The 23,243-nt window shown below is 37.9% G+C and overlaps 1 long non-coding RNA gene across 1 annotated transcript in view; it reads left to right on the top strand.

The window, feature by feature from the left end:
• Positions 1 to 203: 203 nt before the first annotated feature.
• LOC306844465 overlaps positions 204 to 23,243 on the top strand; it is a 68,658-nt gene continuing 45,618 nt past the window's right edge. Inside the window, exon 1 of the long non-coding RNA XR_013781918.1 lies at positions 204 to 309. This is a non-coding gene — a long non-coding RNA (uncharacterized lncRNA). The remainder of the gene's footprint in view (positions 310 to 23,243) is intronic.

Here is a 23,243-nt window from a genome sequence, read left to right on the forward strand (position 1 = left end):
GGGGGTAACTGTACTTGCAATGACTGTTAGTCAGATGTAATATAGCTCATAAACTGCTTTAAAGTGTTGTGTTAACCTTTAAACTATTAGGTCATCCTTTTATTGTCAGACTGACCTCCTCTTTTTTATGTTAAAATGTGTAAAGTAAAGGAATGTACAGGAAGCTCACTCAGGAAACAGGAAAGGTGTCTGCACACTCCTGTACAATGCAATAGTATCTTGAAGAGGTTGTTGGGGAGGTTTATGCTCAGAAGTATTGTAACGGCAATACAGAAAATAGCTGGAGCTGAATTATTATCTTTAAGAAAGGTATGTGCATTTTTAAAAATACTTTTCTTGATTTTCTGAAGAATTTAAAAAAAGAACATATTTTGTTACCTCAGACAATTTACTGGAACAATTGGTACTGTGATCTTTCTTATGTATTCTTTATTGACTTAACATTATAAAATGCAACTTCTGAAATGAAGTGATAGGTTAAGATTGTATTCAAAACATTTGCTATCTTACATTTAATGTATACACTGACAAAAAGTTAAACAACTATATCATTTATTTAAATAAAACTTTTGTATTGGTCTAATCAATAGTTATTGTGACGATTGTTATTAACTTATTTTTTATAGTAACAAACATTATGCATATTTAAAAAAATAAGTTGTCTTTATACTAAGTAAACTAAACATTGACCAAATGTATATAAAGTGAAAATTCTACTAATATAATATATTGACGTAGACTACATTAAGTAATAAATAATTTTTGATTTATATCTAAAGAAAAAAAATATATTTTCATACATACACTTATCATATTTATGATTACATGACAAAATTGTTTCTATTCTAAACTGATTGCTAAATATGATTGCTTTTAATTAATGTAATTTTCTATGTGCAGTCTATTAGATTGTAGGGCAAAACCAATCAAGAACTCAAAAATAATTTTTGAAGCTGACATAAATTGCATTTCCCAGCATGCTTTGCATGGGATTAACTGGGAGAAATTTTGAAATTACAGTGTTACACAGGGTTACCACTGTGGTGAACAGTGGAGCTTTTGCTTAGGGTGAAGGCAGGTACATAAACAGTGTGCTCCACTGTCAAAACAGTCATGGTGGATGATGTTGCAGGCAGCATAATGCTCCCCACGGCATCTCCAGACTTTTTCACGTCTGTAATCCTCAATACACACTGCACAATTTTATCAATCCTATAAAATCAAAGAAGGGTGAAAGTACACACACCCGGAAAATATCTTAGCCAGGTGCAAGATCAAATGGTATCATCAAAAAAGTGGAAAAAAGATCTGCACACTGTTATTCCCTTTATTCCAAATTTTTTAAAATAACATTTCGGTCCAAAGACCTTCGTCAGGCAAATACTGGCTATCACTGATTATTGGCTATGACGTGTGTAGACTGTAAGATGATGACACGTATTGACCTGTACGCTACAACGTACGTTACTATATAAGAATAAAATGTCTTCAGCATGCGCAAGTAAAATAAAGTAAATAAAGTAAAACAAGTAAATAAAGCATGTGCAATTAAATAAATCAAACATTAGCAGTTGTAATTTTTATGTTTGCTGAAAAAAAAGTGGAAGCGGTGAAAGAGGAAGGAATAAGAACTTGAGCTGTACAGTCCCACATGTGGGATTATTATTTCTGTGGCCCTGGGAGTACGGTCCCACATATGGGATTTAGAATGTTCAGTGACCTCACATAACTGCCAGATTCAACCTGCACTTTCATGATTTGGCAGGTGCTGAGCCAGAAACATATTAACTCAGCACTTGTCATATCACAACTATGCAGTGTTTTCAGCCACGTTAAATGCAGATAAGTACTAGTAAAACAGTACATTTAGATTTTGAATAATACACACTGATGTCTATCGGAGTAGCAGTAACAATCCATTCAAATATAATTTGCTGATGTGTTTCATACACATAAAGTAACATCTTAGGTTATGCATGTAACCATGGTTCCCTGAGAAGGGGAACGAGACACTGCGTCCCCTAGATCAGTGGTTCCCAACCTTTTTTTCAGGGGACCCCTATTTTAACATCCAATTTTTTCACCGACCCAAAAAATAGGTGATTATATTATTTTATCAGATTTTTAGAACATTAGGTAATTTTCATCAACCGGTTAAAACCGGTTTGAACAATAACGGGAGACAGGTCAAAGATAAAAATCTTTCTTATTAAAAACTAAGAACAAAGATACACATTACAAATACATTTAATATATAAAGAAAACAAACAGTGCTTTATTTCCAGGTGCAATAGGTGTATTTAGCAGGAGCATTCAAGAAATTGAATGAATAAACTACAGTATATAGACTGATTCCTAAATCAACTGTATTCAAGTTTTTCAGTCAAGAGTAGTGAGTGATTTTTCTCTTTGCGTTTTATTGTTTTATTAACGTTAAAGGAATAGTTCCCCCAAAAATGAAAATTCTGTCATCTGTCTGTCAATTCTGTCATGATGTTTTATTTTTATACCATCATTTACTCAAAAGTTGTTTTAAACCTGAGTGAGTTTCTTTGTTCTGCTGAACATAAATGCTATTGTGAAGAACGTGGAAAACCAAACAGTTGCTGGTCCACAGTGACTTCCATATGATTTTTTCCTACTATCAAATTCAATGTGGACCAGCAACTGTTTGGTTATCCTCATTCTTCAAAATATCTTCTTTTGTGTTCAGCACAAGAAAGAAATTAATACTGGTTTGGGACAACATGTGAGTGAGTAAATAATGACAGAATTTAATTGTAGGGTTAACTATCTCTTTAATGACTGTCGGCAGCATGTTTAGTACTGTCCCTTTAAGACCTGCACGCATCTACAGAAACGTATCCATTTTTCTCTCAACAGTTTACTTTCATTTTAGACATAACCGAGTCTATATGTAAACCTTGTGTGTTTTGACAGTATTAGGCAAGGCAAGGCAAGGCAAGTTTATTTATATAGCACATTTCATACACAGTGGTAATTCAAAGTGCTTTACATAAAAGAAAGTGAAATAGACATTAAAATCAATAAAAACATGGAAATAAGAATAATAAAAACAAGGAATTTTAAAATGATATAGAAAATGATTTAAAATAAATTTAAAGAAAATTATTATACATAAAATATATTGCAGTCAGTTCGGACATATAGCACAGTGCTCATTCAACAAATGCACAGTTAAACAGATGAGTTTTGAGTCTTGATTTAAATGTGGCTAATGTTTTAGCACATCTGATCTCTTCTGGAAGCTGGTTCCAACTGCGGGCCGCATAATAGCTAAACGCAGACTCCCCTTGTTTTGTGTGAACCCTTGGTATTTCTAACTGACTCGATCCTAATGATCTGAGTGGTCTGTTCGGTTTATATTCAGTGAGCATATCAGCAATATATTTAGGTCCTAGGCCATTGAGTGACTTATAAACGAGTAAAAGTACTTTAAAATCAATCCTAAATGTAACTGGAAGCCAGTGTAAGGACCTGAGGACTGGTGTGATATGCTCAGATTTTCTGGTTCTAGTCAGAATCCTGGCAGCAGCGTTCTGGATGAGCTGCAGTTGTCTAATGGTCTTCTTGGGAAGGCCGGTGAGGAGACCATTACAGTAATCCACCCTGCTGGTGATAAAGGCATGAACAAGTTTCTCCAAGTCTTGATTGGAAACAAAACATCTAATTCTTACAATATTTTTGAGATGATAGTATGCTGATTTAGTTATTGCTTTGACATGACTACTGAAACTAAGGTCTGTCTCCAGAATTACCCCAAGATTTCTGACTTGATTTTTCGTTGTTTGACCCCTAGAGTCAAGGTATGCATTCACCTTGAGAACTTCATCTTTGTTTCCAAATGCAATGATTTCAGTTTTCTCCTTGTTTAACTGAAGAAAGTTCTGGCACATCCAACTGTTAATTTCATCAATGCATTGGCAGAGGGAGTCAATGGGGCTGTAGTCACTTGGAGATAAGGCTAGGTAAATCTGGGTATCATCAGCATAGCTGTGATAGGCAATTTGGTTCTTCCTCATTATCTGACTTAGTGGGAGCATATACAGGTTAAACAAAAGCGGTGCAAGAATTGAGCCTTGTGGGACTCCACATGTCATGGCCGTCCACTTAGACTTATGCTCTCCTATACTCACATAATAACCTCTCCCTTCTAAGTATGACCTGAACCATTTGAGTGCCATCCCAGAAAGCCCGACCCAGTTTTCCAGTCTCTCTAAAAGTATGTTATGATCGACAGTGTCAAACGCAGCACTAAGATCTAGTAGTACCAGCACTGATATTTTGCCAGAATCAGAATTTACGCGAATATCATTTATTATCTTAATGAGTGCTGTCTCTGTGCTGTGATGTGCTCGGAAACCAGATTGAAAATTGTCCAGGTATCCATTTGACTTTAAGTAGTTGTTCAGCTGATTAGAAACTACCTTTTCAATAATCTTACCTATGAAAGGAAGATTTGATATGGGTCTATAGTTGCTCAACATGGTGTTATCAAGATTGCGCTTTTTCAGAAGGGGCTTAACAACTGCAGTTTTAAGGGAGTTTGGAAAAGTCCCAGAAAGAAGTGAGGCGTTCACCACTTCTAAGAGATCAGCTTCTAAACAGTTAAGCACATTTTTGAAAAAGGATGTGGGAAGTGTGTCAAGATAGCAGGTTGAAGATTTAAGGTGCTGTACTATTTCTTCCAAAATTTTGTTATCAATTTCTTTAAATACACACATAGTCACTTCTTTTTTAAATTGCGGTCGAATCTGTGTGACCTCTGCATAACTTGAGGATGTGCCAATCTCCTTTCTGATATTATTGATCTTCTCAGAAAAGAAGGAAGCAAACTCATTGCATTTGCTGTCGGAGAGCATTTCACTGGGAATCTGACTTGGGGGGTTTGTCAGTCTCTCAACAGTCGCAAAAAGAGTGTGGGTGTTGTTTAAGTTACTGTTTATAAGGTTTGAAAAGAAAGTCTGTCTAGCTGTGGCTAGTTCCACATTGAAAGCATGAAGGCTGTCTTTATAGATGCTATAGTGGATTTCGAGTTTCGTCTTCCGCCACATTCGCTCAGCTTTTCTGCATTGTCTTTTCATGCTCTGAACTGCTGTTGATTTTCTCCAAATTGATTTCTGTTTCCCCGTCTTCTTGCTGACCTTTATCGGGGCAATATCATCAATAACATTCTTAATTTTTGTGTTAAATGATTCAAGGAGAAGATCAACAGAGTCTGCAGAAATGCTTGGTGTTAATGATATTGCCTCCATAAATAGCGCACTAGTGTTCTCGTTAATGCATCTCTTTCTGATAGAGACAGATCTAGATTCAGTGGTGACCGAGATCAATATATCAAAGAAAATACAGAAGTGATCAGATAGTGCTACATCCTTAATTACAATGGATGAGATGTTTAGACCTCTACTGATGAGTAAATCTAAGGTGTGTCCACGATTGTGTGTGGGTCCGTGCACATGCTGACTCAGGTCAAAAGTGTTTAAAACAGTTATAATTTCTTTTGTAGTTTTGATTTCTGCATTATCTATGTGAATATTAAAATCCCCTGCAATAGCAAAACAGTCAAACTCTGAGGAAATCATTGATAACAGTTCAGTGAAATCATCAACAAAGGCTGGAGAATATTTTGGAGGCCTGTAAATAATGATAAACAGGGTGCGTGGAGCACCTTTCAGCACAATACCTAGGTATTCAAAAGATGAATACTGACCAAATGACATTTGCTTGCACTGATAAACATATTTAAACAGAGCAGCTACACCTCCACCTCTCCTAATAGTCCTGCAGACACTTATAAAATTAAAGTTAGGAGGGGCTGTTTCAGTTAGGACTGTTGAACTGCAGCTGTCTTCTAACCATGTTTCATTTAAAAACATAAAATCCAGGTTGTTTGTGGTTATTAAATCGTTGATCAGAAATGACTTATTTTTAAGTGAGCGAATGTTTAAAAATGCTAACTTGATGGAATTACATTTTGTCTCTACAGCAATCTTAGATTGATGCATTATAGGCCGCAGGTTAGATGGGTCAGCCGTACGGCTTGAGAAGGCCTTAGACTTTCTATTGCTTAATAAAACAGAAATAGAGGAGGCTACAGGCACACTGGGTTCCCGCTTGTTTTGTAAACATTTGTGAATGTTGCTGCTAATATAGCGGGGACCCGACACATATCACTGAGAGCTGTTATCAGTTGTTTTTGGTTCACCTACACCAGATGGAGAGGGGTTTGGGCCCTGGCGTTGTGGCAGCGGCCGGAGAGCTCTCGCAGGAGGAGGAGGGTGAGCTGGGCCTGCAGTCTTTGGTGGTTGTGGGGCCCGCCGTTTTTTAGTTGATATCTGGGGGCTTGAAGCGAAAGAGTGGGAGAGTTTGGTCCCAGCATACACCAGTTCCTCCATTTTCTGTGAGAAGCTTAGAAGTGGAGATTCAGGGGAGAGTGATAGTGTATCTGGTGAGCAGGGCTCTGGCTCTGGTGTTTCCGGTGGCTGTGAGATGTCGTTCTGGCTTCCCTGGCTGTTTTCCAGAAAGTCGTCCTTGGGTGCTGTGTCTTGGAGCTGTTGTAGTACGTCACAGTCTGCATGTGATGAGCTCTGTGGGCAGGGCTCAGCTGGGATGTCCATGAGCAGTGCTTGTTGTGGCTGCGTGGTGTTATCATGTTGACTCAGAAGCTGACATGAAGTCCTGTGGAAACTCATATACTGTCCAGGTGTGTGTGTGCCATTCAGGCCGAGTAGATTGGCACATACCGCTGAAGGATGACGGAGGGAGAAATAGATATTGTCCTTAAGCACTCTTGCACCGAGTCTGTTTAGGTGGAGGCCATCCGGTTTAAACAGTTGTCTGTGGCCCCAGAAAAGATTGAAGTTGTCGATGAAGTTGACTCCTTTTATACTGCAGGTCCTTTGTAGCCATGTATTCAGCCCAAGCAACCGTGAGAACATGTTAGTTCCCCTTGCTGGGAGTGGTCCACTGATGAACGACTGAACTTCAAGACTTTGAAGCGTTTCAAAGAGTTCACTGAAATCCTTCTTAAGGAGTTCTGACTGCTCCTTCCGAATATCATTCTTCCCCACATGGATGATGACTCGATTTGCAGTCTTGTGCTTCATCAGAATGTTCCGAAGTTCTTTGTTCACATCAGAGACATTTGCTTGAGGAAGGCAGTATGTTGTTGTAGTCCTGCTGCTGATGTTTCTGATAATAGCATCACCCACTATCAGAGTCCTGGGCTCGGCTGCGCTCTGAGCTGAAAGCCGCTGTCTGCTCGACCTTGAGCGCCTGTTAGTAGCGATGTTAGCTGCTGGCTGATCCGATCCGTGTTTAGTCACATTTGCAGATTTCTCACCCACATTCATTAATGCTTCAAATCTGTTCTCAAGATGTAAAGGGGGTGGTAAGATACCAGTGTTTACAAGTCTTGTCATAGCCGTATCTGGGGTAGAGGATGCTACGGCAGCAATACGAGATACTCGTGACAATCTGATGTCTCGATTGCCTTTGGGTCTCGCTCCCTGTTTGTGCCATCGATTTGTCTGTCGATCTATTTCGGCTTTTTTCTCTACACTTTGTATAAACTTTTGAGATTCAGAGGACTCACCAGCTGTATGCTGAGGGGGTCCCTGATGACCGTCTGCTGTGTGTTCCGCCTGTTTTGGAAGTCCAGTAAGTAACTTTGTTTCAAGAACCGCAATCCTTTGTAGAAGTTTGTGGCAGTTCATGCAGCAAGTAGATTCCACGAGAGGCATTTTCTCTAGTCTGTTTGAATGTAGACAGCTGTGTTTTTCCGTCTCTGGAATGTAAACTGCTGGGAGAAAGTCTTAAGTCTCCCCCAAAAATGTGTTGTCTGAGCACTGTGCTGATCTGCTGAAGTTAAAGTTAAAATCTTGGAGAGATATGAGAAAAATGCAAAAATAGGGAGCAAAGCGGAGAGCAATAAGCAAGAGCGTCCGAACAGTAGCAAAGCCGGAAGTGTGTATTAGCGCAAAAGACAAGTTCAGTAATCAGGTGCTGTTTGAAAGGGTTTTAGCGTGCGAATGAAACATTTAACCGGCAAGGCTTGTATGCAAATAATGTACTAAAATTAGCTTGGCGACGACCCTTTGTAAATCTTTAGCGACCCCCAGGTTGGGAACCACTGCCCTAGATGACACTGTGGGGAACGCCTTCAGCATAACCAGTGTCTGAAGTGCATGTGGAATCACGACAATGAACTTGACATTAGTTGGTGACAGCCTGTGACGTATTTCTGGTGTAACCGAGAGTATAAAAGGGCACCTGTGGAACACGTTATCAGCTTCCTTATCTGAAGGAGACATGCATAGGAATACCTGAAAGGAAAGGGAAAGGAAAGGGAAGTGGTGTGTGGCCAAGTATGGTGACCCATACTCGGAATTTGTGCTCTGCATTTAACCCATCCAAGTGTACACACAGTAGTGAACATACATCCGGAGTAGTGGGCAGCCATTGCTGCGGCGCCCGGGGAAGCATGGAAAAGGGACACCAGTGTTGGGGAAAATTACTTTTAAAAGTAATGCATTACAATATTGCATTAATTAATTTTGATGAATACTAAATCAGTTTTTTTGCGAGTGGGATGAATTAATGCACATTCACATTTAGTCTAGAACTAAATTAATAAGTAACTCAGATATTTTCTTGTAAATTAAAAAGTAATGCGTTACTTTACTAGTTACTTGAAAAAAGTTATATTATTACGTAACTCGCGTTATTTGTAATTGTTTACCCCCAATACTGGGGGACACAGTGTCTCATTCCCCTTCTCAGGGAAACATGCGTAACCTGAGACGTTCCCTTTTGATTGGGAACTCGCGCTACATCCCCTAGAGGACACTTTGAGGAACGAGTACCCACTCCACCATGCTGAAGGGTTGAGTGATGTGTTGGCTGGCATAAGTCAAAAAAGGCTCTAAAGGACGCCCCATCCCTAGGTACACATCAGCAGCTGTCACAGAAATCCATAACACTGTGAGGATCATAGCTGTAGAAGTGGGAATTGCCCAAATTCAACACATACATCTCACAGCATTAAGTGCAACACGGAGGGAAAAACTTCCCTGCATTATTGCACAACATAATATAAGAAGGGGGCAGGGATGGGCAGTATTTCAGATACATGTATTTAAAATAGTATTTGAATACAAAATACTATTTTGTGCTTTGTATTTTAAAGCCTTTGGGGAAAAAAGTAATTTATATTTAAATACATTAAAGATTAGTATTTTTTGTATATTTAAAATACATAAAATACTTTGTGCTAGTCAACCTGATTTTCTGCATCAACTAGTTCAGACTAATTCATGCACGTGAGCTGCAGCTGTACAATTCTATTCTTGATTGGGTGAGCGACTTTTCTGGAAAAACGTAAGGTGAGGATATCATGGTCAATTGTACTTGTCAATTAACAGGAAAGAATAAAAGAGCACCGGAAAGGGGAAAAATAGCATTAGCCAATCAGTTTTGATAGCTAATTGTTTTTTTTGTTTTTTTTTATCAGCTAGCTTGTCAAATGCGTTTAAAACATTACACCATGTTAGGAAATTCAAATTCACACTCGTACATTGGCAGGCAGTATTTTTGTGTGTGCCCTCTGAGACGGAGTGGAAAGCCAACAAGTAGGCCTATACTTTTGATTTAAAGGGATAGTTCACTAAAAGAGTCACATGGACTATTTTAATGATGTCCTTACTGCGTTTCTGGGCCTTTTTTGTCTATGACACCATAGGGAAAAAGTAGCCATTTGTGAGGCTCTCCGCGCTATTAGAATAAACATAGCCCTGAGTGAAAAGCAGCAGTCTGCCATTACTGGAGATATACACTGTAATCTCCAAAGAGACAATACAATACAATACTCCCTCCATCTGAGCCACTAAGGACACTGTGGTTAAGTTTAATTTTCCAAGGAAATGTACTAAAAAAATTTGATAAAGTCATGTAAATAATTTCACAAACGATGGTCATTTCAATGCTGGATTTTTGCAAAGTTTGATTCTGAAAGAGGGATCAGTACCGATGCTTCGTGTGTGAACATCAGATCCAGATTACAAAGTAAGAGCTTCATATTTTGTTTTTAAATTGCCTTTCTTAAGAGCTTCTTGGCACTCTGTAAGGCTAATGTTGCTAAAGCTACCATCGTCTCTGCCTGTTTTCACTGATGCTGTCTTCACGTGCTACTAGAACAATCATAAATAGGAATGTGGTAGTTAAAAAATGCATATGAAAGCAATATGAGTCAACCGTTTGAGAGTTTCTGACAGCTTCAGTGCGTGAGATTGTTGTGTGTTGCAAGTGTGCCGGCGGGAGCATTAGCTTATGAAGCTCCACCCTCTTCTGAAAAGGGGACTGAACAACCAAAAGAATTAGTAATTTAATTATTTATATTTTTTTATTCTTTATAATTCTTTATTACCTTATAAGTAATATAATGAATAATCACTGTCTGTCATCATCAGTTTAGTATAGTGATTGTGTGCATTTGTGAAGACACTGATGAATAGTACACCACAAAAAAAAAAAAACATGAAATAATGTTAAATGCTATCTTAATATTCTAATTTTACAATGTAAATTTTTGATAAACTTTCTAATTTGAATAAACTTTATACAACAATATATATATATATATATATATATATATATATATATATATATATATATATTAGGGGTGGCACAGTACATGCATTCGTACCGAACCTCATTCGGTGCATGAGGCCTTACAACGAATACAGGCAATTCACCCCCAGTCCAGAAGGGGGCGCCCGCAGTAATGCAACGCTGTTTGATAACCGCCAGCAGAAGAACAGCGAATGCCATGAGTTGCGCACTTTAAAACAAAGCCCACTAGACAGTGACCATGTGCTGATTCTGAACACGTCTCGCACATAGACTGACAAAGGAGTATATTTTAAAGGCTTGCGCTCTCAACTGTTTGCGAAATGGGGCTTTGTGCTTGTGTATCCTATTTCTCTCATTCGGCACAAATCCAAATATTCCATAATATTCCCATATTTGCGATGTAACGTATCTGAATGCTAAACTATTATTTATTATGTAAATTATAGCCATTGTACTTCAGTCGCGTTCCAACGGTGACACAGAGGCAGGTGCACTGATGTTTGGCTCAATGTATTTTATTTTGATAAAGTACCAATTGCGCTGTCAAGTTAGCAATGCTGGAAGTGATATGTTGTGTGTGTGTGCGTGTGCTCTGGCGCGATCACTTCAACTGTTTCCTTATACCAGCAGAATTAACTTTAAACACTTATCTTTTTTAGATTATTGTCTTATTAATAATCACTGTATAAAGGTCTGCTTTTATTTGTGTACACTCACAATGAAAACAAAACAGATTTTATATATATAACATGTAATAATATTTAGTATTTTCCCATCTAGATGGAAAAAAATTGTAATTTGCACTACTGTCTGTTCAAAATAAATGAAAAGAAACGGAGCATAGTAGATTTCTTTTTTCCCCTGTTGTACCGAAATCTTGTACAAAGTCGTTATTTTTGTTTTCTTTGCATACAAAAAGTATTCTCGTAGCTTCGTAAAATTACGGTTCAACCCCTGATGTCACATGGATTATTTTACCGATCTCCTTGCTATGTTTCTGGACCTTGATCGTGTATGGACACTTTTTGTAAGGATGGAGCTTTCAGATTCCATCAAAACGATCTTAATTTGTGTTCCGAAGATGAACGGAGGTCTCACGGGTTTGAAACGACACGAGGGTGCGTAATTAATGACAGAATTTTCATTTTTGGGTAAACTAACCCTTTAAGCATATTACTCTGAAAAATGTGTTGCTTATTGAATACTGTTTCACACACTATTCTTTAGAAAATAGTAGGCAGTATGCACTGTGTACTGGGCAGTAAGCAGTAAGCAAGTGTGCCATTTCGAACACAGCCACAGTCAAAAACTCTGGTTCAAACTTCAACTCTGGTTGTCTTCCGCTAAATCAGCTGGATTGTTTTTTGTTTTTTTTTCTGTTACAATATGACCACGATTCAGGATTTTTGAGATTCTGAATCTCAGCTACTCTGTTACCTACAGAGTTAATGTTACTATTGTCCACACTGTCATTAACAACAGACTGCTTGTCATTTTTCTCACAGATGGACAAAATGCTTATGTTCACACTTAGTGCAATTCCCTTTACCCTACAGAACTTTGCTATATGTTTAGGTCCCAAACAAACAAAACATTTTCTCAATTTTTTTCAGCTTGTCTTTTCGAGCAGACACTAACAATTCAGAGCAACTTTCAAACTTACGATTCAGATTCTCACGATCTGCACAAGCCTTGGGAACATGCCTTGCTGTGTGCAGGGCGGCTGCTGAGGACATTGTCAATTTTTTGAGCCTTGGGAATCCAGCGTGCTAGCTATCTCCCTCTTCAAATTGTCCATGGGAGTTTCATTTTCAGTGCCTCGATCAAGATCCACTAAACTGTCCTCCTTCGTTGATAATCAAACAACTCACACAATTTATCACAGTCTGGTGGTATTTTACCAATCTCCTCTTCTAAGTGCATCAGCAGTTTCTTTGCTGAGCTACGGATCATTCTCCTCTTCTTTTTCATCGGCTCTGAATGTTCCACCATCTTCATTCAATTCACTTTCACTTCCAAATTCCATCTAAGTTCAGAATTATTATGCAGCGACTATCCCGGGTTTCAGTACCAAAAAAAGTTACAGGAATTGAGATGCTTACATGGATGTCATGTTAGTAAACGTTAGTTTACTTCGGAGTAAAAGGGCTCGGAGGACTGAGGTGGAGCCATGGGGTTGACACCCCAGGATGGAGATGGAGACTGGAAGATCTGAGGCTCATCCACATTGCAAAGTGGAGAACATAGGCGGAACCAGTGGAGACACAAGAGATTCAGGGCAGGGCAGAAAGATGGTAGCAGTGTTGGGAGAAACAGATTTGGTGCAAGGAAATGACACTGGCAGAAGACACTCACTCTCCCAATCAATTAGCACTTAATTATTAGCCATTGTTGAGGGCAGGGGCGCAGATGGGATTTTTTAATTGGGGGAGACCAAGCTGTCAGCAGTTCAATATTTTCAGTCCAGAAAAATCACCAGCTCTGTCATAGACGATTGTTTATGATCATACAAATATTGTGAATCCATATTCAGAAAGGGACGGAAAACAAATAACGATTGCTAACGGTTGCCTGTTATTTACAGTACATAAAATTTAACTTACCATATAAACAGAGCAAGGAGAGATGACTGAGGACGATGGCAAACGATTTGCTGATCCTGAACAACACTGACAATCTAATCTGGTAAAATGTGTGGTAAGTAGTGCCGCTCCATAGTATAAACAGAGTATGTTCGATCGCGAATCTCGAAAGTGAAAGTGAAACTAAAAAGCGGTCTTGCATTCAAAAGCAGTTTCAATGCCAGGCATAATAGCGGCTCCCTGATGCCTGCAATTTATGTACAGTATAATATACATTTACAGTGCCCTCCAAAGGTATTGGAACAGTAAAGACAAAATTGCTCTGTTGGCTGTGGGGTCAAGACATTTACAAATATGATTAAAAGATGAATATGAGACAAAAATACAGAATGTCACATTTTATTATTAGCCGTTTCAACACATACATGTTTTACCAGCTAAGAAGTTCATCCCCCTATCTGAAGTGAGCATAAGTATTTGAACAGTTGCCTCACAGGTCTTTCTAAGTGATCTGCTGTGTCCTGTTGCATTAATTCCTCAGATATTAAAAGCAGGGAATGTGTCGTATCAGTTATATCCATTACTTCTGCATTCTGAATCCTGCAATCAATGATGACACACACAAACCAGGATGAAGATGAGGGAGCTGACTTTGAGAGAAAAGCAAGCAATTTGGATGCTAAAAGAAAAAAGGAAGTCAATTAGAGCTATAGCAAAATCAAAGGGCATGGAGAAATCAAGAGTTTGGAAACCACCAGCGACACCAGCAACCAACAGCTACCTGATCGGCTGAGAAAACAACAGTAGTTGATGATAGACAAATCATAAAAGCTGTGAAAATGAACCATAAAAGATGTGTCTGTAAAATCACCAACAACTTCCAGAAAGCTGGGGTGATGCTCTGACAATCTACTGTCCTCAGGAGACTTTGACACAGAATTACAGAAGCTAAACAGCAAGATGCAAACCTCTGACCAGCACCAAAAATAGAAAGGCAAGATTAGAGTTTGCAAAAAAGCACAAAGGTGAGCCAGAAGAGTTTTGGAACTGTGTTTATGGACTGATGAGACAAAGATGAACCTTTATCTATGTGATGGGAAAGCAAAAATGTGGAGAAAAAAAGGGAACTGCAAATGATCCCAAGCATACAGCCTCATCTGTAAAGCATGGTGGAGGTGGTGTCATGCCACGGGCATGCATGGCTGTCTCTGGAACAGGCCCTCTCAACTTTACTGATAACTTAATGTATGATGACAGTAGCAGAATGAATTTGGAAGGGTACAAATCCATCTTGCCTACCAATATTCAAGAAAATGCCACCAGATTCATTGGGAAGTGCTTCATATTGCATCAGGACAATGACCCAAAACACCCAGATTGCCTAAATCAGTCTCCAGATTTAAATCCGATTGAACATGAATTTCACCAGCTGAAGAGGAGATTAAAGGCAGAAACTCCCCAAAACAAGCAACATTTGGAATTGGCTGCATTAAAGGCTGGGAAAAGTATTTCAAAGGATGAGACCAAGAGTCTGGTGATGTCTGTGACCCAGACTCACTGCTGTGATTGTGCGCAAGGGATCTGCAACTAAATAATAGCTTTTAATCTTTTATATCTGCCTTATGTTCAACTGTCCCAATACATATGCTCACACCATTGAGTGGGATGAACTCTAAAAGTGCTGTTATTTTTATTTGGTAAAACATGTATGTGTTGAAACAGCTAATAATAAAATGTGACATTCTGTAGTTTTGTCTCATATTCATCATATTTGCAAATGTCTTGACTCCACAGCCAACAGAGCAATTATGTCTTACTGTTTCAATACTTATGGAGGGGACTGTATATACATTGGGGGAATCACAATTTTGAAATCTCCGCATCCACACGCAGGTACACAACCATGGCAACGACAATCGCGGAAACAAGCGAAGATGAAAAAGCAAAATCAACAGTACTCACCTAGGCTATCAAGAAGAAATAACGCAACCTCGGCATCCGAATCGAGCCCTTCCCGCTCCTTGAGTTCTCTTCACTGCTGGAAAGATGCTCCGATATTTACGAGGGTCCTACCTCTTGCCTGATCTTAACCCTCCTTTTTAATGTTTTGTTTCTCTGATATTTTCCTCTTTTTTTATCTGCCATCTCTCTCATTTGTCGATCTGCTAATATCCGTCCTGTGCACTCAAATTGATCTCTATCAGATCTCTATTGAGCTCTATCAGTACAAGACTGCTGCCGATTAGCTACAAGTGTGTTTTGGGACTTGGTCGGGCACTACGGTCAAAAGTGTTTTTCAAAAATAGCTTAGTGCACGTTTAAGGAGCGGCAGGCTAGGCCTAATGTACATAGCGGAAACCCTGATTAATCCTCTGTTTACCGATGCCGCCTTTCTTAGAGACAGTGAGGGAGTGCTATCTGTGTGCCTGGTTCAGGGGTTGGACTTCACAACATCCCCTCATACTCCATCAGGTACAAGCAGAGGTGGGGGCAAGTCACACTTTGTTCAAGTCTCAAGCAAGTCTCAAGTCCCTACCATCAATTCTCAAGCAAGTCTCAAGTCACCGTGCAAACAAATCAAGCAAGTCATGTCAAGTCAGTGGCTCACCTCAAGCAAGTCAAGTCCAGTCCTGCTAAAGATCAAATCAAGTTAAGTCAAGTCAAGTCACAGTACCAAACAGGAACAAGTATATAATATTTTTCCACACAACCTTATTTATTTTCTGCTAAGAAATGAACTTTCTAAATTATACATTTAAAATTATGTTTTAAAAATAAAATTTTGAATATAGGCAAAAACACCACTTGTATACCAATAAATTGTACATGTGAAATTGAGAAAATATTGCTAAAAGATACAAGACAAAATCTTTAACAGTTATTTGAAAATTATTTTACAGTAAACATTTCCACGTAACTCTTTTGCTGTGGGCTTAACGGAACTGTTGACAGCCGCGCTGGAAATATTACTAAATATCGTATGCTATAAATATAAAAACAAACTCATAGAGCCATTTTGTCAACATATCATAGATTCTGGGTGCAAGAGAAACATCACTAATCGATAAAACACTGGTTTACTTGCTACAATTCCATATATTGTTTTACAAAGAGGGATATTTCACATTAAAGCACTATGTTTTGAGAGGCAAACGCCAGCAAATTTAAAGTTGCTATTTTGACATTGCTATTTCCAAACATGAAATTAATCATTTATACTCACTCTAATTTAAAGACAGACTTAAGCTGAATTTTAAGACAAATTTATATAAAGACCAATACTGTTTTCCACTTTCTCTTATTAGTCAACGAACAAGTTAGCTTACAAACCTTTCCTTTCTGAAGTGGTGACATCCTGGCTTTGTAAATGCATACAGCAAATCTCCTTCTATGAATATGGTCAGTTTCAAGGTGTTTATATCCAAAAGAAAATATATTGGGAGATTCTTTCGCTCTCTGTATTTGGCGCATTGTATTCAATGACAAACTACAAAGGACTACAAATATGGCAACCAAGAATCATCATCATAAAAGTGTAACACAAGGGATACATATATATATATATATATATATATATATATATATATAACAGCATCACACTAGCACCATTATCATGGTTGTGATAACTGCATGGAAGGGGGTTTTTCCCCCTTCTTTTTCTTCGTCTTCTTAGGTGTTACTATGGTTCTGAACTCAGTAGCTTTAAAAGGTGAAATTGTCTGATCCCTGTATGTACACTGTATGTCACAGAAATTTTGGACACATAATGTGTGACTGTACAGTGACTGTATAAATACTAACACTTTATTTCGATAGTCCACTTTAGACATTCTACTAACAGTAAGTAACTTTGCAACTACATGTCAACTAGCAGTCATTAGAGTATTAGTAGACTGTCTGCTTAATATCTGCTAACATTTCATTTTGATGGGTCCACAACATACAACACACTGACTATGAGAAACTTTGCAAGTATATGTCAACTTATTCTACTAACCCTAAACCTACCCTACTGAGAGTTAGTAGACATGTATTTGCAAATGAATGAGAATTAGTTGACATGTAGTTACCAAAGTTACTTATAGTTAGTAGAATGTCTAAAGTGGACTATCGAAATAAAGTGTAACCACACATTCACTTTAATCTTTTCATCTTAACTACGGGAAAGCACTGCTTGAAAACAGACACAGGAAGCTGAAAGACACAAACCAGTTTTCACCTACTGTCCAGCTTTCCTGAGCATTGTCCAGATTTGACCTTGGTGGTCAAACACGCTTCCCCATAAACTCTCCCAGAGTCTGTTGATTATAGGAATCTTTGAGTAACTGATGAAGAATCTAATATGACATGTTAAATCCTAAACTAAATGAAAAAACAAACAAACATAAATTTTCATGACTCAAGACTAATTAAATTTAAAAAATAATATTTGTTAGGTGCGGTTAAAATTCAACTAAACTTCAAACAACAACTAAAGTAAAAAAAAAATAACAGTGATGAAATTCTGTTGGTCTTATTTAATCTTATTTAAACAATCAAGATGATTGTTTGCAAATGATCCACATTACACAAACATTGTTTGTCACATGAAACAAATGTCTATTTGTGTGGTATATATGGTCTCTCTCTCTCTTTATATATATATGTGTGTGTGTGTGTGTGTGTGTGTGAAAGTAAAGCAAACCTGAAAAACTAAACTATACTAAACTGGAGATAAAAATAAAACAATGAAATAGAAATAACTATATTAAAAATGCAAAACTAATAGGCTACAACTTTGTGATAAACTTCTTAGACTTGGTTCCCCGAGATTGGAACAAAACGCTGTGTTGATATATACAGCGGGCAAAATAATATTGAATGCGTCACCATTTTTCTCAGTAAATATATTTCTAAAGGTGCTGTTGATTTGAAATTTTCACCAGATATTGGTAACAACAAGTAATCCATACATACAAAGAAAACAAAACAAATAAGTTCAGAAATTAAGTTGTGTAATAAAATGGAATGACACAGGGAAAAAGTATTGAATACATGAATAAAGGGAAGTGCAAAAAGGCATGGAGAGCCAAGACACCAACTGAAATCTATCAGAATTAAAAAGCAATCCTGCCCCTAGTCAGTGGAAGTTGATATTAGCTGGTTCAGTCCCAACACCTACAGTACAAGGATGATCAAAATGAAACAATGGTGAACATTTCAGCAAGACAATGATCCCAAACAAAGCCAAGGAAACTCAATTGGTTTCAGAAAAAATAAAGTAAAGCTGCTAGAATAGCCCAGCCATTTTTGAATCCATGACTTGACTTTAATAGAAAATAAGAACTAAAGATCGGAGTTCATAGAAGAGGCCCACGCAACCTTCAAGATTTGAAGAATGGGCCAAAATCACACCTGAGCAATGCATGCGACTAGTTTCTCCATACAGGAGGCGTCTTGAAGCTGTCATTATCAACAAAGGCTTATACAAAGTATTTAATACATTTCAGTAGTTCAATACTTTTTCCCTGTGACATTCCATTTTATTACACATAACTTAATTTCTGAACTTTTTGTTTTGTCTTATTTGTATGTATGGAATACTTGGGTTGTTACAGACATCTGGTGAAAATTTCATGTCAACAGCACCTTTAGAAATATATTTACTGGGAAAAATGGTAACGTGTTTAATACTTATTTTACCCACTTTATACATAGGCTTATGTATATATATATATATATATATATATATACAGTATCTCACAGAAGTGAGTACACTCCTCACATTTTTGTAAATATTTTATTATATCTTTTCATGTGACAACACTGAAGATATGACACTTTTATGGAAGCAGAATAATGACAATAGTTTTTGAAACATAAAGCATGCTGAATTCCACAAATCGAAAAAAAGATGCATTGCAATTAATAGTTGAAATTATTTTAAAAAAACGAAGATACTTTAATGTGATATTAAAACGGCCAATAGGTGGCAGTAAGTCAGCGTTAATAAGGAAGTCATTGCGATTGAACCGAATCATTTAAACAGTTGATTCATTCAGGAACGAAACACCATCATGTTGCTCAGAGACACAAAACAGTGCTGTGACTGTGTTTGGAATTAATTTTGTTGGAGAAATAGAGCAAAAGCAGGAAATATGGTGTTTAAAACAAGTCTCTTAATATTAACTTCTTGTTTATTTAACTGTTGCATAAACTCAATATCACATTTGTAATCATGCTGATTTTTGGAGAAAAAAATGGCACTATTCGTGTGATATTAACTATATGAAATGATATAAATATAGGCTATACATTTTCTGCCCTCATATCTTAAATTATGTGATCATTCTAAATGTATTTTAATAGACTGAATGGTGCAGTGAAACTCGTACGTGCACTAGTTTAACCTGTTAACTGATTCATTCTCTGCCAGCAGGTGTCACGTTTGGCAGAAATATTACGGTTTTCCCGGTAAAGACAGTAGGCTACACAAAGCAGCACAGCACTGGACTTTGAATTTGCAGCGCTCATGTTTATTTAATGAAATCATAGCTTTTTGAAGTTTAATCGTCATATTCAGCCTTATCGCAATACTTGCCTTTCCGTCTCCAAATTTAAGACCTCTTGAAATCATAATTAAGACTTTCTTGTACAATTTAAGTCTTTTTAAGACCCCGCAGACACCCTGTCCAGGATTCCCCAATGACGCGTAACACGCCTAATACAGTGATATAAGACCTCAGATCACTTTACTGATGATTATGCGAACTATATAGAATATGAACGAAGGTTTCACGCTGTTCCCCTCAGAAATCGGTTAAAGAAAACACATTACAGTAGTGTAATGTGTAGTGCACTAAAGCAATGACAGATCAGTAGTGCACTAACGCAATGACAGCTGTTATTAAGCTTGTTTTAGATGCGCCTCGCCTCGTCTGAAGTGTAGGACGAAAGTAGGTGGCTACAGTGAGGGGAGGAGTTAAATAAGTGCAGTCAAGATGGACAGTTCTGACCTCTCGAAGTAGATACCTACAGATACCGACAAGATCAAAGGCGGATATCGCGATATTCTCACTCATGTGCTGTGCTGCTGATAAACGTGAGACAGCCGAGCGCAGTTGCTTTCCACCGGTGACAACTGCGCTCGACTGCACAATCCGATACAGCCGCCTCGCCGTCGCGAGAAAAACAAATAAATAATAAATAACATATTTTTAAATAAATAAATAAAAAGTGTCCGAGTTATGTCCGCCGTAATCTGATTTCATGTGATTGTGTATTTATTTTAAATTATGCTTGAATATTCCCAAACTATGACAGTGCGATCCCTGTGTGACATCATGGGAGTAAATTTCATTTAACAGTAGGGGGGGACAATAAATATACAATTTCTCATGAGCAATTTTTGAAGGGGACACAAATAATACAGTCAAATTGTACTTATAAAGATATGTCCCCACAGTGAAAAACTTTGCTTCTATCATTATTATTGTAGCATGAAGACTGCGTCATTATGGTTATTTTCAAAGTTTTTCCCAGGTTCAATGACAAAGCAGATTTTTCTTCAAAACTATTTATTGCATTGTTTATGTTGTTTACAGTCAAGCCATCAACATACAATAAAATTTAAACACGACTGTAGCCAGTTGTAGTGGAAAACTGTAGGTCCGAAACAGAGCAGAACCGAACTGAACCGAACCGGTACCAGTCAGTGGAAAACCCCCATAAGTTGCAGTGCACTATGCAACAAGCTATTGTAAACAAGCTAACGTTAACTAGATAAGTAATATTTTAATCGCTAATATAGCAGATTCAAGGAAAATTACATCGGTAATCAGCATTTTTGCCGCAACTAATTTATGAATGAGTCTGCATCAACTACATTAAAGAGAATCGCTTTATTTAAAGTGAATAAAGTACCCTACTTACTGGAGTTCAACATTAACTGAGCGGCAGCCACACACCTGACTCGTGTGTGGAGTAGGTGAGATGAACTTGGAAAGCAAGCAGTGGGCCAAACCACTGTGAGGAAGGGGAGCGGGGACTCAACTGTTTCTAAATGCTTTTTTTTTTTTTTGTACTTACACAATTATTTTAGGGATACATACATATATATTTTTTTCACAATAGAGAGTGCGATTTTTAAAAATAATTTGTATGGGGGGGCAACCCTCTGATGGGGGGGGGGCATATCCCCTCCGTCTCCCCCGGGATTTACGCCCATGTGTGACATATGTGATTGTTGTCATATATTATATTTCTTTAAAAATCTAAAATACATGTTCTGATGTACTGTCGTTATAGTTCGCATAATCATCAGTAAAGTGTGTTCTGAGATCTGAGGTCTTATATCTCTGTATTAGTTCACTGAGGCGCGTTACACGTCGTTTGGGAATCCTGGAGTGTGACGTATGAGGGGAACCCCAGTATTACAGCACAGGGTCACACAAGCCATGATACAAAGTTACAGAAACTAAGCAAACAAAAGCAATATATGTTCTCCTCAGATGTAATGTTATTTCTGTACTTCAGCGTTGGGTAAAAGAGCATTATAACCTCCTTTGTGGTAGAGAAAGCTGCTTACATGTAGGCTACTGGAAACAGCAAAGATGTTGAATTAAACATACATACAATCAGCTTTTCCACATGTTTATACTGGTCCCGATAATTAAAACTTCTGCTTAGCGCTTGCTCCATTTCTGCAAATCAGTTTTTGTAAATGAATGACTTGATCCACATACGGCCTTCATCAACAGCCGCTTGCGGCACCTGCTGGTGAGCGGCTGACATCAGCTGGAGATCATGCATCGGTGCTCTACTGCTATTCCTGCGGGTCCCAGATGTACAACGTTGAATTTTTTGCCGAATTTTAACCACTGAATTTGTGACAGTTAATTTGGAAAGTGAAATAAAATGACAGAAATTTGCCTGTCGAATATTATACATTGTATTTTTAAACAGACTGAATATTTTGGAAGTGAATTCTGGAAGGTGAATATGAATTATTGAATTTTTAATTCCGAAAATGTGTGTGAGATATTTTGAATTGAAATATTCACAGCTTAAATAAACAACTATGTTAAATTTCAGGACCTAAAAATGCAAGTCCTGGAAATACAAGGCATTAAAATGCAAGCACTGTTAATTACAATTCATCTTTTTTTTTTCGATTTGTGGAATTCAGCATGCTTTATGTTTCAAAAACTATTGTCATTATTCTGCTTCCATACACTTTGCTACAATTTAAAGTAGTGAGTGTACAGCTTGTATAACAGTGTAAATTTGCTGTCCCCTCAAAAGAACTGAACACACAGTCATTAATGTCTAAACCGCTGGCCACAAAAGTGAGAACACCCCTACGTGAAAATGTCCAAATTGGGCCCAAAGTGTCAATATTTTGTGTGGCCACCATTATTTTCCAGCACTGCCTTAACCTTCTTGGGCATGGAGTTCACCAGAGCTTCACAGGTTGCCACTGGAGTCCTCTTCCACTCCTCCATTACGACATCTCGGAGCTAGTGGATGTTAGAGACCTTGCGCTCCTCCACCTTCCATTTGAGGATGCCCCATGTTACCGTGTCTGAGCCGTGACGCACCGCAGACTTGTGCAGTGTAAAGCTGTGGTCACACTAGATTTTTCGTTCCATTGACTTCCATTCGTACGCATGCAAATGCATCAGACCGGAAACGCAAGCCCGTGCAAAGATATTTCACATTTCGCTGCATAGTGAAAATTCAAATTTGATGTACTCTGGCCTGCAAATTCACATGTAATATTGTGTGACCAACGGCAGATCGATACGTCACAGCATGACCTCCTATCTGAATTAAAAGAACATATATTTAAAACTGCAGCGCTGCAGGAAAGTGGAGTACATTGTATGATTTTACATTTTAGATGTATTATTTGTTTTGTGTTGAATTTAAAGGTGCAGTGTGTTATATTTAGGAGGCTCTATTGACATAAATGCAATATAATATACATAACTATGTTTTCAGAGGTGTATAAAGACCTTACATAATGAA

The sequence above is a fragment of the Barbus barbus genome (assembly GCF_936440315.1).
Source record: "Barbus barbus genome assembly, chromosome: 25".
Taxonomy (NCBI): domain Eukaryota; kingdom Metazoa; phylum Chordata; class Actinopteri; order Cypriniformes; family Cyprinidae; genus Barbus; species Barbus barbus.